General features: G+C 42.5%; 1 pseudogene; it reads right to left on the bottom strand.

Moving 5' to 3' along the window:
- Positions 1-438: 438 nt before the first annotated feature.
- On the bottom strand, positions 439-14,165 carry LOC129628724 (nicotinamide N-methyltransferase-like; annotated as a pseudogene).
- Positions 14,166-20,190: the final 6,025 nt, after the last annotated feature.

The raw sequence follows: 20,190 nt of genomic DNA, 5'->3' as shown, positions 1-20,190 counted from the left end.
GCGGTGGCTCCAGTGGACCCTAGAGAAGGACACGGTCTCCAGGCAAGAATAGAAGAACAGGAGAAGTCTGTTCCCAGGAAAGAAGAAGGCATCAGGGAGTGAAGAGTGAATAACGGCAGATATTTCTCTGTAAGCAGGTGTGGACTTAAGCCATCATAACTGGGAAGACCAAGGGAAATGAGGTCTTCTTTTGTAACCACAGGCGATGAAGACTGGGCATGCCCATTGGTCAGGCTGAGTCATCATAACATCAACACACATGGGGAACACAGAGCAGGTGGTCAACCAATGGTTGCCAGGGAGACTGACCTCTCAAGTCCTGTCCGAGGTGAACCATTGGGCCTTAGCCATTAGCCTCTATGCAGCATAATGACTGTGGCAAGGACTGAAGTCAACTGGGCACATCAGAGGAATTGCTTTAACGGCAATCCCAAGGTATCATACGGATGTGCTCACCTTCCACCCCACCAAGAAGAAAAGCCCTTCATTGTCAGCCATGGTGGAAGAGTAACTCTGGGAGATCACCTCAAACTGTTGGGTGGTGTAGCGGCCTCCCCGACAGCAGCCTCCAGTGCCTCCAGGCCCACACAGAGGCTGGAGACCTCTGCTCCCCGATCATGTAGTCGCTGCTCTTCAGGGCATCCGCGAGCACCAGGAAGGCCCCCAGCTTCAGCAGGCTACTGCAGTTCTTAAGGGCCATGCGGCAGGCAGGGAGGCGCAGGTAGGTGGCATCTAGGCAGAGCGTGCAGAGCAGGCAGTCGGCCGGGGGCAGGTGGATGGCCCCCAGCAGCCAGCTCTGAGTCATGTCACACTTCAGGACCTGCTCGACTGCCCGGCTCAACTTCTCCTTCTCTGCCCCTTGACTCTGAAACACACAAACCAATATACATGGGTGACTCTCCCACTCGTGGGGAACCCAGATCTCTCAAGTCAGGTACGAAATGGTGATGCTATCCCAAATGTTATATCCTTAGGAGCAGACCTGTTGTAAAATCAGAGAAAGAAGACATTTTGGTGTCTGAACGTGACTGTATTACCTTGTGGTGAGTTAAATCTTTTTAGGAAGTGAATAAGAATATAGAAATAATAATCAAAATACTTTGCTGCTTGCTTCTACAATAAATGAACTGTTCCCATGAAGTGGAAATTCTTCTTCCACTGCTTAGAATAATCCCTGGATCATTTTATTATCATCATCATCATCATCATTATTGCGTTTGTCCCCTCTGCCGAACTGTAAAGGTAGTGGCTGTTTGACCCGCAAATATCAGATTGTCGTTGTTTTTCAGTCACTCAGTCATGTTGGACCCTCTGAAACCCCATGGACTGTAGCACATCAGGCTTCCCTGTCCTTCACCATCTCTCAGAGCTTGCTCAAACTCACATCCATTGAGCCGGTGATGACTTCCAACTGTCTCATACTCTGTCATCCCCTTCTCTTTGTCTTCAATCTTTCCCAGCATCAGGGTCTTTTCTAATGAGTCAGCTCTTTGCATCAGGTGGCCAAAGTATTGGAGTTTCAGCTTCAGCATCAGTCCTTCCAGTGAATGTTCAGGACTGATTCTTTCAGAATTGACTGGTTTGACCTCCTTGCAGTCCAAGGGCCTCTCGGGAGTCTTCTCCAACACCACAGTTCAAAAGCATCAATTCTTTGGCATTCAGCCTTCTTTATGATCCAACTCTCACATCCATACATGACTACTGGAAAAACCATAGCTTTAACTATATGGACCTTTGTTGACAAGCAATGTCTCTGCTTTTTAATACACTGCCTAGGTTTCTCATAGCTTTTCTTCCAAGGAGCAAGCATCTTTTAATTTCACATCTGCAGTCAACACCTGCAGTGATTTTGGAGCCCCCCAAAATAAAGTCTGTCGCTGTTTCCATTGTTTTCCCATCTATTTGCCATCAAGTGATGGGACTAGATGCTATGATCTTAGTTTTTTGAATGTTGAGTTTTAAGCCAACTTTTTAACTCTCCTCTTTCACCTTCATCAAGAGGTTCTTTAGTTCTCCACTTTCTGCCATAAGGGTGGTGTCATCTGCATATCTGAGGTTATTGATATTTCTCCTTGTAATCATGATTTCAGCTTGTGCTTCATCTAGCCTGGCATTTCACATGATGTACTCTGCATATAGGTTAAACAAGCAGTATGACAAATATACAGCCTTGACATACTCCTTTCCCAATTTGGAACCAGTCCATTGTCCATGTCTGGTTTTAACTGTTGCTTTTTGACCTGCATACAGGTTTCACAGGAGGCAAGCAAGGTGGTCTGGTATTCCTGTCTCTTTTAGAATTTTCCACAATATGTTGTGATCCACATAGTCAAAGGTACTTTAGCGTAGTCAATGAAGCAGAAGTAGATGTTTTTCTGGAATTCTCTTGCTCTTTCTATGATCCAATGGAGGTTGGCAATTTGATCTCTGGTTCCTCTGCCTTTTCTAAATCCAGCTTGAACACCTGCAAGTTCTCAGTTCACGTACTGTTGAAGCATAACTTGGAGAATTTTGAGCATGACTTTGCTAGCGTGTCAGATGAGTGCAATTGAGCGGTAGTTTGAACATTCTTTGGCATTGCCTTTCTTTGGAACTGGAATGAAAGCTGACCTTTTCCAGTTCTGTGGCCACTGCTGAGTTTTACAAATTCGCTGGCATATTGAGTGCAGCACTTTCACAGCATCATCTTTTAGGATTTGAAATAGCTCAACTGGAATTCTATCACCTCCACTAGCTTTGTTCGTAGTGATGCTTCCTAAGGCCCACTTGACTTTGCACTCCAAGATGTCTGGCTCTGGGTGAGTGATCACACCATCATGTATCTGGGTCATGAAGATATTTTTTGTATAGTTCCTCTGTGTATTCTTGCCACCTCTTCTTAATTTCTTTTGCTTCTGTTGGACCATACCATTTCTGTCCTTTATTGTGCCCATCTTTGCATGAAATGTTCCCTTGGTATCTCTAATTTTCTTGAAGAGATCTCTAGTCTTTCCCATTCTATTCTTTTCCTCTATTTCTTTGCATTGTTCACTTAGGAAGGCTTTCTTATCTCTCCTTGCTATTCTTTGAAACTCTGCATTCAGATAGGTATATCTTTCCTTTTTGCCTATGTCTTTTACTTTTCTTCTTTTCTCAGCTATTTGTAAGGTTTTCTCAGAGAGCCATTTTGCCTTTTTGCACTTTTTTTGGGGGGGGATGGTCTTGTTCACCACCTCCTGTACAGTGTTATGAACTTCCATCCATAGTTCTTCAGGCACTCTGTCAATCAGATCTAATCCTTTGAATCTATTTGTCACTTCTACTGTATAATTGTAAAGGATTTGATCTGGGTCATACCTGAATGGCCTAATGTTTTTCCCTACTTTCTTCAATTTAAGTCTGAGTTTTGCAATAACGAATTCATGGTCTGAGCCACAGTCAGCTGCCTGTCCTGTTCTTGGTGACTGTATAGAGCATTTCCATCTTCGGCTGCAAAGAATATAATCAATCTGATTTTGGTATTGACCATCTGGTGATGTCTACGTGTAGAGTCTTCTCTTGTGTTGTTGGAAGAGGGTGTTTGCTATGACCAGTGTGTTCTCCTGGGAAAACTCTGTTAGCTTTTGCCCTGCTTCATTTTGTACTGCAAGGCCAACCTTGCCTATTACTCCAGGTATCTCCTGGCTTCCTACTTTTGCATTCCAGGAAATATTGGATTTAAATGCTGAAACAGTATCTTTGTAGTAGCCGCTGATCCATGTGGGAGTCTGTAACCATTTGTAGAAACTGTTGATCATACCACACAACTGTGGCTGGGGCCCTTTTAGAGAGATGAGAATGCCTGGTTTCCATTCTCAGTCTTCAAAAAATACTGCAGATAGGGATATGTTTCCTGAAGATGGTTTTCTTAGCCTTGCGAGGAATCCTTCCTTTTCTGCCAAGTCAATGGGGTTTCTTGAGAGAAAATTCATTAATGAAAGGAGAGAGTCAAGGGCAGGAGGTAGAATTGGTGCCTCAGATCCCTTTGGAATTTATTAGTGGAGGAATGAAGGAAGAAGCTAACCAATGAACAACATTAAATAACACAGAGTGCACAAGAGAAGCTGGAGAAAGGAAACCAACAAAGGAGAAAGAAGTAGCAGAAAATTAGAGGTAAGAGAAAGAAAAGAAACACTGAGGATGTCAGGTGCCCAGAAGGCCACTGAGCCCAAACAGTAGGAGTGATGACCGGGTATCCAACCCTTTGAGGAAGTTAATCAAGAAACCACTGGGTGCAAATCCAGGCTTATCCACAAAGAACACACAGTCACTGGCTCCAGGAGAAGCCGGCCACTAGGGCAACAAGACTTGATGGAGAGAATAGAGGATGGCTCAAGATAAGAGTGAGAGAGAGACTTACAATGGGATCATTTTGCATGAGGAAAAGTTGATTGTTTAAATAAAACTTGGAAATTTACCTCCAGTGAGAATGATTTCAGATAATAGCAATTAGTTATGGACATCGTATTTAAGTATTTAGTTAAGATCCTAATCCCAGCATGTATAATCAGTTATTTACAAGCATCCTTTAACTGTGTTATAATTTTCCATTTAAGAAGATTAAATTTTCTTAAATTTTCCATTTAAGAAGATTAATAACAAGCATATGAAAAGATGCTCAATACTGTTGACATCAGAGAAACAAATATCAAACCATTAGCTATCACTTAACACTCACTAGGATAATAAGAAAGCTATAATAAGAAAGATCAATAACAACCAAGTGTTGGCAAGGTTATGGAGAAGCTGAAGCCTACGTACACTGCTGGTGAGATGGTAAATGGTTCCTTTTATATGCGGCTGTTTTTACTTTGGAAAACAATGGAATTTCCAAAATGATTGTCTTAACATAAAAATTTAACATGACGCAGGAATACTACTCATAGAATTATTCCCAAGAAAAATGAAAACGTGTCTACACAAAATCTTGTCCATGAGTATTATTCAGCAGCATTATTCATAATAGTCAAAAGATGGAAACAACCCAAATGTCATCAACTTATGAACAGATAAATAAAATGTGGTCTGTCTACACAATGCAGTATTATTCAGTGTGCTCACCTATGTTCGACTCTTTGCAACCCCATAGACAGTAGCCTGCCAGGGACCCATCAATTGTAGCCTCCCATCAATTGTAGCTTCTCTGTCCATGAGATGTCCAAGACTGCTTGCCATTTTGTCCTCCAGGGGATCTTCCTGACCCAGGGATCGAACCTGCGCTTCTTATGTCTCCTGTATTGGTTCAGTTCAGTTCAGTTCACTCACTCAGTCATGTCCGACTCTTTGTGACCCCATGAACCACAGCACGCCAGGCTTCCCTGTCCATCACCAACTCCCAGAGTCCACCCAAACCCATGTCCATTGAGTCGCTGATGCCACCCAACCATCTTATCCTCTATCGTCCCCTTCTCCTCCTGCCCTCAATCTTTCCCAGCATCAGGGTCTTTTCAAATGAGTCAGCTCTTCACATCAGGTGGCCAAAGTATTGGAGTTTCAGCTTCAACATCAGTCCTACCAATGAACACCCAGGATTGATCTCCTTTAGGATGAACTGGTTGGATCTCCTTGCAGTCCAAGGGACTCTCAAAAGTCTTCTCCAACACCACAGTTCAAAACCATCAGTTCTTTGGTGCTCAGCTTTCTTTAGAGTCCAACTCTCACATACATACATGACTAATGGAAAAACCATAGCCTTGACCAGATGGACCATTGTTGACAAAGTAATGTCTCTGCTTTTTAATATGCTATCTAGGTTGGTCATAACTTTCCTTCCAAGGAGTATCTTTTAATTTCATGGCTGCAATCACCATCTTCAGTGATTTTGGAGCCCAAAATAGTAAAGTCTGACACTGTTTTCACTGTTTCCCCATCTATTTGCCATGAAGTGATGGGACCGGATGCCATGATCTTAGTTTCCTGAATGTTGAGCTTTAAGCCAGTTTTTCATTCTCCTCTTTCACTTTCATCAAGAGGCCTTTTAGTTCCTCTTCACTTTCTGCCTAAGGGTGGTGTCATCTGCATATCTGAGGTTATTGATATTTCTCCCAGCAATCTTGATTCCAGCTTGTGTTTCTTCCAGCCCAGCGTTTCTCATGATGTACTCTGCATAGAATTTAAATAAGTAGGGTGTCAGTATACAGCCTTGACGTATTCCTTTTCCTATTTGGAACCAGTCTGTTGTTCCATGTCCAGTTCTAACTGTTGCTTCCTGACCTGCATACAGGCTTCTCAAGAGGCAGGTCAGGTGGTCTGGTATTCCCATCTCTTTCAGAATTTTCCACAGTTTATTGTGATCCACACAGTCAAAGGCTTTGGCATAGTCAATAAAGCAGAAATAGATGTTTTTCTGGAACTCTCTTGCTATTTCCATGATTCAGTGGGTGTTGGCAATTTGATCTCTGGTTCCTCTGCCTTTTCTAAATCCAGCTTGAACATCTGGAAGTTCACGGTTCACGTACTGCTGAAGCCTGGCTTGGAGAATTTTTAGCATGACTTTGCTAGCGTGTGAGATGAGTGCAATTGTGTGGCAGTTTGAGCATTCTTTGGAATTGGAATGAAAACTGACCTTTTCAGTCCTGTGGCCACTGCTGAGTTTTCCAAATTTGCTGGCATATTGAGTGCAGCACTTTCACAGCCTCATCTTTCAGGATTTGAAATAGCTCAAGTGGAATTCCATCACCTCCACTAGCTTTGTTCGTAGTGATGCTTCCTAAGGCCCACTTGACTTCACATTCCAGGATGTCTGACTCTAGGTCAGTGATCACACCATCGTGATTATCTTGGTCATGAAGATCTTTTTTGTGTATTTCTTCTGTGCTTCCTGCCACCTCTTCTTAATATCTTCTGCTTCTGTTAGGTCCATACCATTTCTGTCCTTTATTGAGCCCATCTTCACATGAAATGTTCCCTTGGTATCTCTAATTTTCTTGAAGAGATCTCTAGTCTTTCCCATTCTGTTGTTTTCCTCTATTTATTTATATTGATCTCTGAGGAAGGCTTTCTTATCTCTTCTTGCTATTCTTTGGAACTTTGCATTCAGATGCTTATATCTTTCCTTTTCTCCTTTGCTTTTCACTTACCTTTCTTCACAGCTATTTCTAAGGCCTCCTCAGACAGCCATTTTACTTTTTTGCATTTCTTTTTCTTGGGGATGATCTTGATCCCTGTCTCCTATACAATGTCATGAACCTCCGTCCATAGTTCATCAGGCACTCTGTCTATCAGATCCAGTCACTTAAATCTGTTTCTCACTTCCACTGTATAATCATAAGGGATACGTGAACCGTGAACTTCCAGATGTTCAAGCTGGATTTAGAAAAGGCAGAGGAACCAGAGATCAAATTGCCAACATCCACTGGATCATGGAAAAAGCAAGAGAGTTCCAGAAAAACATCTATTTCTGCTTTATTGACCATCCCAAAGCCTTTGACTGTGTGGATCACAATATACTGTGGAAAATTCTGAAAGAGATGGGAATACCAGACCACCTGACCTGCCTCTTGAGAAACCTGTATTCAGGTCAGGAAGCAACAGTTAGAACTGGACATGGAACAACAGACTGGTTCCAAATAGCAAAAGGAGTACGTCAAGGCTGTATATTGTCACCCTGCTTATTTAACTTCTATGCAGAGTACATCATGAGAAACGCTGGGCTGGAAGAAACACAAGCTGGAATCAAGATTGCTGGGAGAAATGTCAATAATCTCAGATATGCAGATGACACCACCCTTAGGCAGAAAGTGAAGAGGAACTAAAAGGCCTCTTGATGAAAGTGAAAGAGGAGAGTGAAAAAGTTAGCTTAAAGCTCAACATTCAGAAAACTAAGATCATGGCATCCGGTCCCATCACTTCATGGCAAATAGATGGGGAAACAGTGAAAACAGTGTCAGACTTTACTTTTTGGGGATCCAAAATCACTGAAGATGGTGACTGCAGCCATGAAATTAAAAGATGCTTACTCCTTGGAAGGAAAAAATATGACCAATATAGATAGCATATTCAAAAGCAGAGACATTACTTTGCCAGCAAAGGTTCATCTAATCAAGACTATTTTCCTGTGGTCATGTATGGATGTGAGAGCTGGACTGTGAAGAAGGCTGAGTGCTAAAGAATTGATGGTTTTGAACTGTGGTGTTGGAGAAGACTCTTGAGAGTCCCTTGGACTTCAAGGAGATCCAACCAGTCCACTCTTAAGGAGATCAGCCCTGGGATTTCTTTGGAAGGAATGATGCTAAAGCTGAAATTCCAGTACTTTGGCCACCTCATGCGAAGAGTTGACTCATTGGAAAAGACTCTGATGCTGGGAGGGATTGGGGGCAGGAGGAGAAGGGGACGACAGAGGATGAGACGGCTGGATGGCATCACTGACTCGATGGACGTGAGTCTGAGTGAACTCAGGGAGTTGGTGATGGACAGGGAGGCCTGGCATGCTGCGATTCGTGGGGTCACAAAGAGTCGGACACGACTGAGCGACTGAACTGAACTGTACTGAATGGTTTAGTGGTTTTCTCCACTTACTTCAATTTCAGTCTGAATTTGGCAATAAGGAGTTCATGAACTGAGCCACAGTCAGCTCCCGGTCTTGTTTTTGCTGACTGTATAGAGCTTCTCCATCTTTGGCTGCAAAGATTATAATCAATCTGATTTTGGTATCGACCATCTGGTGATGTCCATGTGTAGAGTCTTCTCTTGTGTTGTTGGAAGAGGGTGTTTGTTATGACCAGTGCGTTCTCTTGGCAGAACTCTATTAGCCTTTGCCCTGCTTCATTCTGTATTCCAAGGCCAAATTTGTCTGTTACCTCAGGTGTTTCTTGACTTCCTACTTTTGCATTCCAGTCCCCTAAAATGAAAAGGACATGTTTTTTGGGTGTTAGTTCTAGAAGGTCTTGTAGGTCTTCATAAAACTGTTCAACTTCAGCTTCTTCAGCTTCACTGGTCGGGGCATAGACTTGGATTACTGTGATATTGAATGGTTTGCCTTGGAAACCAACAGAGATCATTCTTTGTTTTTGAGATTGTATCCAAGTACTGCATTTCAGACTCTTTTGTTGACTATGATGGCTACTCCATTTCTTCTAAGGGATTCCTGCCCACAGTAGTAGATATAATGGTCATCTGAGTTAAATTCACCCATTCCAGTCCCTCTAGTTCTCTGATTCCTAGAATGTCGACGTTCATTCTTGCCATCTCCTGTTTGACCACTTCCAATTTGCCTTGATTCATGGACCTAACATTCCAGGTTCCTATGCAATATTGCTCTTTACAGCATTGAACCTTGCTTCTATCACTAGTCCCATCCACAGTTGGGTGTTGTTTTTGCTTTGGCTCCATCCCTTCATTCTTTCTGGAGTTATTTCTCCACTGATCTCCAATAGCATATTGGGCACCTACCGACCTGGGAAGTTCATCTTTCAGTATCCTATCTTTTTGCCTTTTCATACTGTTCATGGGGTTCTCAAGGCAAGAATACTGAAGTGGTTTGGTATTCCCTTCTCCAGTGGACCTTCTCCAGTCAGACCTCTCCACCATGACCTGACCATCCTGGGTGGCCCCATGCGGCATGGCTTAGTTTCATTGAGTTAGACAAGGCTGTGATCCATGTGATCAGATTGGCCTGTTGTCAGATTGTGGTTTCAGTCTGTCTGCCCTCTTATGCCCTCTCTCAATACCTACTGTCTTACTTGGGTTTCTCTTACCCTGGATGTGGGGTCTCTCTTCACGGCTGCCCCATCAAAGCGCAGCCGCCGCCCGTGGCCTCGGGACTGGGGTAGCTCCTCTCGGCTGCCGCCCGTGGCCTCGGGACTGGGGTAGCTCCTCTCGGCTGCCGCCCGTGGCCTCGGGACTGGGGTAGCTCCTCTCGGCTGCCGCCCGTGGCCTCGGGACTGGGGTAGCTCCTCTCGGCTGCCGCCCGTGGCCTCGGGACTGGGTAGCTCCTCTCGGCTGCGCCTGTGCGCCGTCGCAGCCGCCACGCCTGCATTGGTAGGTGAATTCTTTACCACTAGCGCCACCAGAGAAGCCATATATATACACTTACAATGGAATATTATTCAGTAATACAGAGGAATGAACAACTGACACAGGCTGTAACATGGAAGAGCCTTGAAAACATAATGCTCAGTGATGAAGTCAGACACAAAAGGCCACCTGTTGTACGACTCTTTTTATATGAAACATCTAGAAAAGGCGAATCTGTAGAGACTGAAAGAAGGTGAGGGTTTGCTAGGCACTGAGAGGACTCGGGGAAAAGGGGAGCGATTGCTGATGTTTATAGAGTTTCTTTGGGGAGTTATGAAATGTTCCAAAATTTTGCTGAGGATCATGCAATTCTGCAAACATACTAAGAACTATTGAATTGCACACTTTGCAAAAGTGAATTATATCTTATGTGAATTTTACCTCAATAAATTTGCTCTACGAAAAGAGAGAGCGGAGAGGACTTTCCTGGTTGTTCAATGATTAAGAATCTGCCTTTCAATGAAAGGGATGCTGGTTCGACCCCTGGTGTGGGAACTAAGATCCCACATGCCATGGGGCAACTAAGCCTGCATGCTGGAACTACTGAGCCCATGTGCCTCAACTAGAGAGAAGCCCATGAGCCTTTAGGAAGAGCTTGTGAGCCATGACAAAAGATCCAACATGCCACCTCTAAGACCCAGTACAACCAAATAAATAAATAAATAAATATTTTTAGAAAGAGAGAAGCTTAGCAAGATATTACTTGCAGGGAATTTCTACCAACCCACAAACTGAGATACACAAGGAATGATAATTACCTGTGATTGGGTCTACCTATGGGTAGAAATGGTACTAGGGTGACCAATTTTCCCCAATCGATCTAAACTTATCTGCTTTTTTTGAACTGAAAATCCCACGTCCTGGGAACCTGTCTCAGTCCTGGGCAAACCAGGAAGGTTTATCATTCTAAAACCAAAGAAACAAGTTACAAAGCTGCCACCCCACCTGGTAAAATGTGGATGATTTGACAGAGCATTTTAAGAAAAAAAAAAAAAATTCCAAAAGTATGGAAGTCTGTGTGGCTTTGAAGAGGTAGATTAATCTAGAATAGAAAAAATTAAAATAACCTACCTGCACCTACGGATAACTTAAGTGTATGCAAAAAGAAGTGACAACACAGTGTTCTTTTGAATGGGTCTAAAGATGATGCTGTCTATTAGAAATGATTTGGTGATTTGTATTTAAGTGATTACATCAGAGGCAGGTTGGACCTCTGGGCCCTGTTGTGTATGAAGCTATTTTAATAACACAAGTTGCCACAAAACACTAGTACTTGCCAGTCAGATGATGATGGAAATTGTTCCCAAACTGTGAGACACTGTGAAGTCTGGAAAGCTCGCAGAGAAGGTGCCAATTTGAGAGGGAAATTTGTTGGGAACACCCACTGTCGTGGATACCTGCTTGTCCTCGGATGTACTGCAAACGCTGCTGAACTCAGTTGCCAAGGCAGTCACGTAAAGATTACACCTCAGAGCTTCTCGGTGCCCGCGATCCACCTGCAGTGAAATGGACTCGCCTGAAGACGCAGGCAATTACCACTCAGCCTCACATTTAGCTCAAGGGGTGGGGAATAAACATACACCAGGAAAACGTGAGGGAGTTCTACAGAAAGCTAACAGCCATGTGACCATTTCTCTAGTTCTAAAGATCTAGTCTTTCAAAGGAATCAATATGCAAAGAAAAAAAAAAAGCACCAATTTCCTCTGTAAGTATGCTGCCTATAAAAGCCTGAAGGAATTGGGGAGGAAGCAGGGAGGAAAGGATAAATCAGGGACTCCTGGGAAGAACACTTGGCAAGAATGTCTTTCCAGACCCCAGGTAGTTATCCTGAAATTTAGAGCAGGTTCCTCCTGCCCCGACTCTGCAAGGCAAGAGGTGAATCAGAATGCCCTGGACAAACTGTTTTCGATTCCATTTACCTCTCCAAGCCCCATCCCCAGAGATTCCAGCAGGCCCTCCTAAGGGGAAGTCATCAAGGCATATAAAGGAAATAAAAAGCTAAATCAGCTTAGATGTCAATGTGAGACTCGTAAGAGCAAGGACTAACCACCGGGAACCCTTCAGTACAGGCCGTAGCTGCGTGACACGGCAGGAGGAAGCCTCCAGAAAGCAAAATACACACAGTCACTTCATTTATCAATATGTTTTGACCTTCTATTGTGTGCCAGGAAGAGCGCTGGGTGGAGGGGACCCAGGGTGGAAAGAATGAGAAACAAATCCTTTCCTCGGGGAGATTATAGTCTGGGAGGAAGAAGTCATCCAATGATCTTCCACAAAACTGAAACAGTGGCTGTGATAAGTGCTAGGGAGAAGGGACACAAGGCAGTGAGAGAAGAAGGCTGGGAGCTTGACTCGTCTGGAGCATCAGGGAGAGCTCTGCCTGGAAGGAGTCAGGTGAGCAGAGAAACAGAGGATAAATAAATAGGAATGAAAGGGGCAAAAGAGAGTAGGGATGGAGGAGGATATTCCAGTGAGGAAATAGCAAGTGTAAAGGCCCTGGGGTGGGAGGAGACACAGAGATGAGACCACCAGTTACGGCTGAACAGCTGAACCTCAGCAAACAAAGCAGAGGAGAGCAGAAAGGAAGGCCAGACAGTGAGCTCCCAGGTGATACGGGAGCTGCTAGTCTGGGAATCACAAGGCATGCGCCAGACTAGACAAGACTTCATGGACCATGTTAACAATTTTGCTTTTTATCCTAAAAGCCATGGGGAGATGTTAAGGGATGCTAAGGAGGGGAGGGATGTGATCAGATTTACATTTTGAGGCAATCAATTTGGGACAAGAGGAGAGAAAGTGAAGTCGCTCAGTTGTGTCTGACTCTTTGTGACCCCATGGACTGTAACCTACCAGGCTCCTCTGTCCATGGGATTTTCCAGGAGTGGATTGCCATTTCCTTCTCCAGGGGATCTTCCCAACCCAGGGATTGAACCGAGGTCTCCCGCATTGTAGACAGACGCTTTACCGTCTGAGCCACCAGGGAAGTCCTAACAGGAGAGGTGGGAGGTCAATTAGGAAGACGAGGATGGTAGTACAGACCAAGAAAACAGCCTGTGCATTACAAAATATTTGGGGGCAATGTACTGGTCTGAGAGGAACTCAGGCAGTGAAGTGGACAGAGCTTGGTGCTGGTCATGAAACATGACTGTTGGGAAAAGGACAGGATTGGCCTCCAGGCTTCCAGCTTCTCCAATTAATTATATGATGGAGCCATTCATAGAGCCAATACCAGAGATGAAACAGATTTGGGGACAATCACAGCTCTATTCGAGCACACTGAGTTTGGGATATTTTGACATACATGAGTAGAAATAGTTTATCTTTGAAGGAAATGGCCAGTTGAAGGTTTTTCAACCTGTCCTGTTAATTTCCCCCGAGAGAGAATGCAGTGCGAGTCCTCATTCAAGACAAAGATGTACTTATAAAAGGCAGAAGCTTGTCCTAGATATCTCTGAGACAATTTTCATCACCATCAAGATCTTGATTTTGAAAAGAATGTCAGTCTTTTATGAGATATTAAAATACAGAGATGCTTTGGGATAGAGGCAGTTTGGGCTTCCCTGATGGCTCAGATGGTAAAGAATCTGCCTGCAATGTGGGAGACCCGGGTTTGATTGCTGGGTTTGGCAAGATCCCCTAGAGAAGGAAATTGCAACCCACTCCAGTATTCTTGCCTGGAGAACCCCATGGACAGAGGAGCCTGGTGGGCTACTGTCCATAGGGTTGCAAAGAGTTCACACAACTGAGTGACTCACACACACACACAGAGGCCACTGACTTGTTCGCAGAACAAATTTGGCACAGCTGTGTCTATTTGGGGCAATAGACAAACATCTTTTTCAATAGATATGAAAATCTTTGTATGGAGAGCATTTATTTCAGAGAATCACCACCTCTACAGTTGCTCAAGCTTTCTCCTGTCAGGTACAAGGAGGTAAGTGAAGGAGCTGCTCCCTGTGGAGGCAACCAGCAGGGGCTCCAGCCTCCAGACCGCTCCCAGCTGCCCCGAAGGCTGAGGAGGGCTGAGGGCTGGTTTCCAGAGCACACCTGGAAATCATCCCCACCCACCAGCGTCCTGACATACCTGCTGGGAAGTTCTGTTCTAGACAACAGTGCTTCATCCCCCTGCACATCTTGTTGATATACAGAGTCTGATCTGTAGGTAAACCTGAGAATCTGCATTCCTAGTAAGTTCCCGAATAACATGAAGCTGCTAGTCTGGGGACCATAAAGCCACATGTTCCAAGCTCCAGGAACCAGAGGTTAATTAATGGTTGTTTCTAGGTTTTCTTAAGGTAAAAAGCTCATTTTCCTTGGTTCATGCTTGAGTAGTTAGTATTTGACTTTCTGACTTGATAAATGAATAGTGTGAGGCAAGAATTTGATACCAGTGTCTTACAACTTTTAGGATAATTGTAAAAATGAGTGGCATCTAAGTGTCTGAGTCACACTGTAAAGGCAGAGAAACAGGAGACAGCTCAAATTGTCTTCAGCATCAGTCAGCACAAGAATAGCTTCAGATAAAGGAGAAATAATCTCAGGGGAAATAGGCTGTGGCTTGATAGAGGGCCTTGGAGATGCAAGAAAGACGTAAGTTGAATGGAATCACTATCATTCTCAAAATGGTTGAAGCCTAGGATCTAGCAAAAGGATAAGGGTGCGAATGCAGAATTTTACTGCCAAAAATACAGTTCCTTAGTCTAACAGAGAGATTGGGAAGGGACAGTGTCTCAGGAGCAATTGTTACAAGCTGATGATTCTGGTTTCAGATAAGTAATGCTTTTAGTAGCCTGCTAGATGTTAAGGATTCATTTCTGAATGAGATGGAAAGGCTTGTGATAGCTAGGGAAATTGAGAACAAAGTTCTAAAAGCCTTCCTGACACATGATTTGGACTTTGGAAAGGTGCACTGTCTGACAATGACTAAAAACTTTTTGATAAACCTTCCCTGAAATTCCATAAGTCCTGGGAAATTCCATATTTATTTAATAATTTTGAATATTGTTTAAGTCCTCGTAGCTACAGTTTTCTTCTAGTTAATGTCCATTTCATTCTGTGAAATCACAGTGTCAATTTAAAAAGCTTGAAATTACTTTTATTTTGAAGAACCTAACTTTAGTTTGAAGGCTCTAGCCAGTATAAGTAATGCTTTTAGTACTTAATTCTAAGAAAAGGGTTTACAGGTTTAAATGGCATACAAAAATAATTTCTCTTGATTTCTTATTTAATGCCAAGAGAAAAACATGGAGCAATACAGTTAGAACTGGACATGGAACAACTGGTTCCAGATAGGAAAGGGAGTACGTCAAGGCTGTATATTATCACCCTGCTTATTTAACTTATATGCAGAGTACATCATGAGAATGCTGGACTGGAAGAAACACAAGCTGGAATCAAGATTGCCAGGAGAAATATCAGTAACCTCAGATATGCAGATGACACCACCCTTATGGCAGAAAGTGAAGAGGAACTAAAAAGCCTCTTGATGAAAGTGAAAGTAGAGAGTGAAAAAGTTGGCTTAAAGCTCAACATTCAGAAAACGAAGATCATGGCATCCGGTCCTATCACTTCATGGGAAATAGATGGGGAAACAGTGGAAACAGTGTCAGACTTTATTTTTCAGGGCTCCAAAATCACTGCAGATGGTGACTGCAGCCATGAAATTAAAAGACGCTTACTCCTTGGAAGGAAAGTTATGATGAACCTAGATAGAATATTCAAAAGCAGAGACATTACTTTGCCAACAAAGGTCCGTCTAGTCAAGGCTATGGTTTTTCCTGTGGTCATGTATGGATGTGAGAGTTGGACTGTGAAGAAGGCTGAGTGCCAAAGAATTGATGCTTTTGAACTGTGGTGTTGGAGAAGACTCTTGAGAGTCCCTTGGACTGCAAGGAGATCCAACCAGTCCATTCTGAAGGAGATCAGCCCTGGGATTTCTTTGGAGGGAATGATTCTGAAGCTGAAACTCCAGTACTTTGGCCACCTCATGAGAAGAGTTGACTCATTGGAAAAGACTCTGATGCTGGGAGAGATTGGGGGCAGGAGGAGAAGGGGACAACAAAGGATGAGATGGCTGGATGGCATCACGGACTCAATGGACGTGAGTCTGAGTGAACTCCAGGAGTTGATGATGGACAGGGAGGCCTGGCGTGCTGCGATTCATGGGGTTGCGAAGAGTCGGACATGACTGAGTGACTGAACTGAACTGAACTGAACTGAATAACCCTAACCCTAAGTATTGTTACATAATTTTACAATGTTGCTCATGAGTATGGACAACAAAAATATCTTCCAAATATTCCTGGGCTTAGAAAATGTATCACTTTTTACTACAACATCAGTGAACCTTGAAAATACTACAGCATTGAAAGAAGCCAGACACAAAAGGCCACATAGTGAATGATTTCATTTCCAGAATAGGCAAATTCAAAGAGACAGAAAGTAGATTAGGGATTGTCTAGAGTGGAGAAGGCAATGACACCCCACTCCAGAACTCTTGCCTGGAAAATCCCATGGATAGAAGAGCCTGGTAGGCTGCAGTCCATGGGGTCCTGAAGAGTCAGACACGACTGAGTGACTTCACTTTCACTTTTCACTTTCATGCATTGGAGAAGGAAATGGCAACCCACTGCAGTGTTCTTGCCTGGAGAATCCCAGGGACAGGGGAGCCTGGTGGGCTGCCGTCTATGGGGTCGCACAGAGTTGGACACGACTGAAGTGACTTAGCAGAGTTGAGAAGGGGGTTTAGGATTTCTTTCAGGGGTATTGAAAATGTTCTAAGATTGTGGTAATGGCTGCACAGCTCTTTAAATATACTAAAACCCACCAAACTATACACTTTTAAATGAGTGACCTGTGTGATACATACATGCATTACGTCTCAATAAAGCTGTTATATACATGAAAAAAAAAGAAAACATGTCACTTTTCTGTTCCTGAAAAAGGTCCAAAAACCTGTTGAGTAAGAGATGAATCAGAATTTTAAGTCAACAGCTAAAAAAATCATATATAATGAGCATAAAATACATTCACATAATTGTGAATATGATTCCAAGCTGATAGCATATGATCTTGAAAGAAAATATAAAAATAATACTTTCAATGACAACATTTGGATTTAAAATCTTAAGAGTTTAACAATAAACACCAGGAAGGAAGATGCCAGAAGGGCTTGAGGGTGTCAAAAAGTATTAAATTCCTCATAATATGAGAAAGAAAAGAATTGCTAATTCTACCTGACGTTGATAAGCTGAGCAAATTTATCTGCAACAGAAATGCACTATAAAAAACACTAAAGGACATTCTCCAGGTGAAGGGAGATGATGGCAGATAGAAGCCTAGATCTTCAGAAATAAGTGAAGGATGCTAGACAGGACAGATCTGTGGATAAACATAGGAGACTTTATATTTGTTGACATTACTGCTGACTGATGTGAATATACTTAAAACTACTAACCTGTACGCTTAAAAAGTTAAGGTGATAAATTTTATGATATGCATTTTTTAACTATAATGAAAAATAAAACAATAAAAACAAACAAAAGCACTGTTGATTGTTTACAGCAAAAGTAGTAACAATACATGTGCGTGTATGCGTGCTCAGTCATATCCGACTACCACCCCATGGACTGTAGCACGCCAAGCTCCTCTGTTCATGGAATTTTCCAGGCAAGATTACTGGAGTGGGTTGCCATTTCCTTTTCCAAGGGATCTTCCTGACCCAGGGATCAAACCCAAGTCTCTTGCATGGGTAGGCAGAATCTTTACCACTGCACCACCTGGGAAACCCCAATAACAATATATTATAGTGTTATAGTATATATAGAATAAACATACAACAACAATTGTATAAGGGGCAGGAGAGTGGGTTAAAGGAATTAGACTGTTGTAGATGTTAGATGTTATGATGTTATGAATATATTATTTAGATGTTATGAATATATTATTTAATTTCTAGAAAAATAACACACGTGTAAACATACACACAAAAGAAGTCAATAGGGGAGATAAAAGTCCATGAAGGAGATAAAAAAGAACTATAAAAATATGTATTTAATACTAGATGGAAAAACAAATATGATTTCATTCACCAACAAGAAGCAGAAAGAAAGGCACAAATGAACACCAAACAGATGGGACAAATAGAAAATATATACCAAGATGGTATATTTAGACTCAACCGTACATTATCAGTAACTACATTAAGTGTAAATTGACTAAACAATTCAGTTAAAAGGCAGAAATTGTCAGGTTGGATTGAAAAGCAAGACCTATTACATGCTATTTGAAAAAAAAAAAAGTTACTTTAAATATAAAAACATAGGTTGAAAACAAAAGGGTAGAAAAAGATTTATCTTGTCTATTATTTATCTATTGCTACATAATAAATTACCCCCAAACTTAGCAGTCTAAAAATGGCAAACATTTATCTCACAGTTTCTACAGGTCAGATATCTGGGTACAGATTAGCTGAGTGTCTCTGGTGGAAAGCCCCTCATGAGACTGCAGTCCTGGCCACTCTCGGAGCTGTCCAGTCTCGTCTGAAGGCCCACCTGGGGGTAAATTTGGTTCCAAGCTGACTCCTCAGGACAAGTGAGTGAGTATAAGAGAGAGTGCCCAATGGTCTCTTTATAAACTAATCTCAGAATTGATGTCCCATCACCCTGCTACACTAGATTTGTTAGACTCCAGTCACTAAATCTAGTGGACACTCAAGGGGGAGAGAACTAAACAACAGCATGAATACTTGGAGTGAGGCTTAGTGGGGACCATCTTAGAAGGTCCCTACCACCTTATGCCAACTTCAAGAATAAGAAGGCAGGTGTGGCCATATTAATATCAAAGTAGACTTCAAGACAAAGTGTACGACTGGAGGTAAAAGGAGATATGTCTTAATGATAAAATGGTCAATTCATCAAAAAGACATAACAATCCTAAAAATGTATGCCACTAGTAACAAAGCATCCAAATGCATGAAGCAAATGTTGACAGAACCATGAGGAGCAAGAGATGGATCCACAATCATAGTCTGAGATTTTCACACCTCTCCCTCCCAGTAATTATAGAACAAGTAAACAAAAACTCATGTAGAATGTTTGAACAGTTTTATCGATCTACCTGATTGAATCAACATCTATGGAAACTACCCCAACACCTGGACAATATGCAGTCTATTCAATGTAGAAAGCACGTAGAATGTTCACCAAATAGACCATATGCTGGGCCACAAAATAAATCTCTGATTACAATGAAATTTAATTAGAAATCATAACAAAATCTAGGGAAAATACAAACAATCTTGGAAATTAACCCCTCAAAAAATTACAAATAATTTATAGTCAAAGAAGAAATTACAAAGAAAATTATAAAATATGCTGACTTGGATAATAAAAATATGACATATCAAATACCATGGGATGAAGCTAAAACAATGCTGAAGAGTGAAGTTAAATGATCTAAACTTCCACCTTAAGAAGCTGAAAAGAGAAGAGAATATTAACACTAAGTGAGGATGTCCCTCATGGTCCAGTGGTTAAGACTCCACCTTCCAATGAGGTGGTTGAGGGTTTGAGCCCTGATTGAGGATCTAAGATCCCACACTTGCCAAAATAATCTTGAAAAAGAATAAAGTTGGAATATGCATACTCTCTGATTTCCGTACTATCTGATATCTATCTGATTTCAGACTTAGTATCCCTGGTAAATGGAATAAAGGGCTAGGTTAAACCCAGTGGAACTTTAGAGACTCTGCATGACACCAAAAAGGTTAATTGGGAACAAAATGTAAAACTCCTGTGTGTGCTAAGTCACTTCAGTCATGTCCGACTCTTCGGGATTCTATGGACTATAGCCCACCAGGCTCCTCTGTCCATGGAATTCTCCAGGCAAGAATACTGGACTGGGTTGCCATGCTCTCCTCTGGGAGGTCTTTGCTTCATGCTCCTGTGGCTCCCAGGCTCTAGGACACAGGCTCAATAGTTGTGGCCCAGGAGCTTAGTTGATCTGTGGATGTGGGATTTTCCTGGATCAGGGGTCAAACCTCTGTCCTCTGCATTGGCAGCCGGATTCCTTACCACTGAGCAATCAGGGAAGCCCAACTTCTGAGACTCTTATGCCTCAGTTTTGGTGTGTAAAATGGGCATATTAGGGAAAGAAAAA

The sequence above is a fragment of the Bubalus kerabau genome, chromosome 15 (assembly GCF_029407905.1).
Source record: "Bubalus kerabau isolate K-KA32 ecotype Philippines breed swamp buffalo chromosome 15, PCC_UOA_SB_1v2, whole genome shotgun sequence".
NCBI lineage: Eukaryota > Metazoa > Chordata > Mammalia > Artiodactyla > Bovidae > Bubalus > Bubalus kerabau.
The sequence above is the reverse complement of the archived record's forward strand: the minus strand, read 5'-3'. Positions and strand labels throughout refer to the sequence as shown.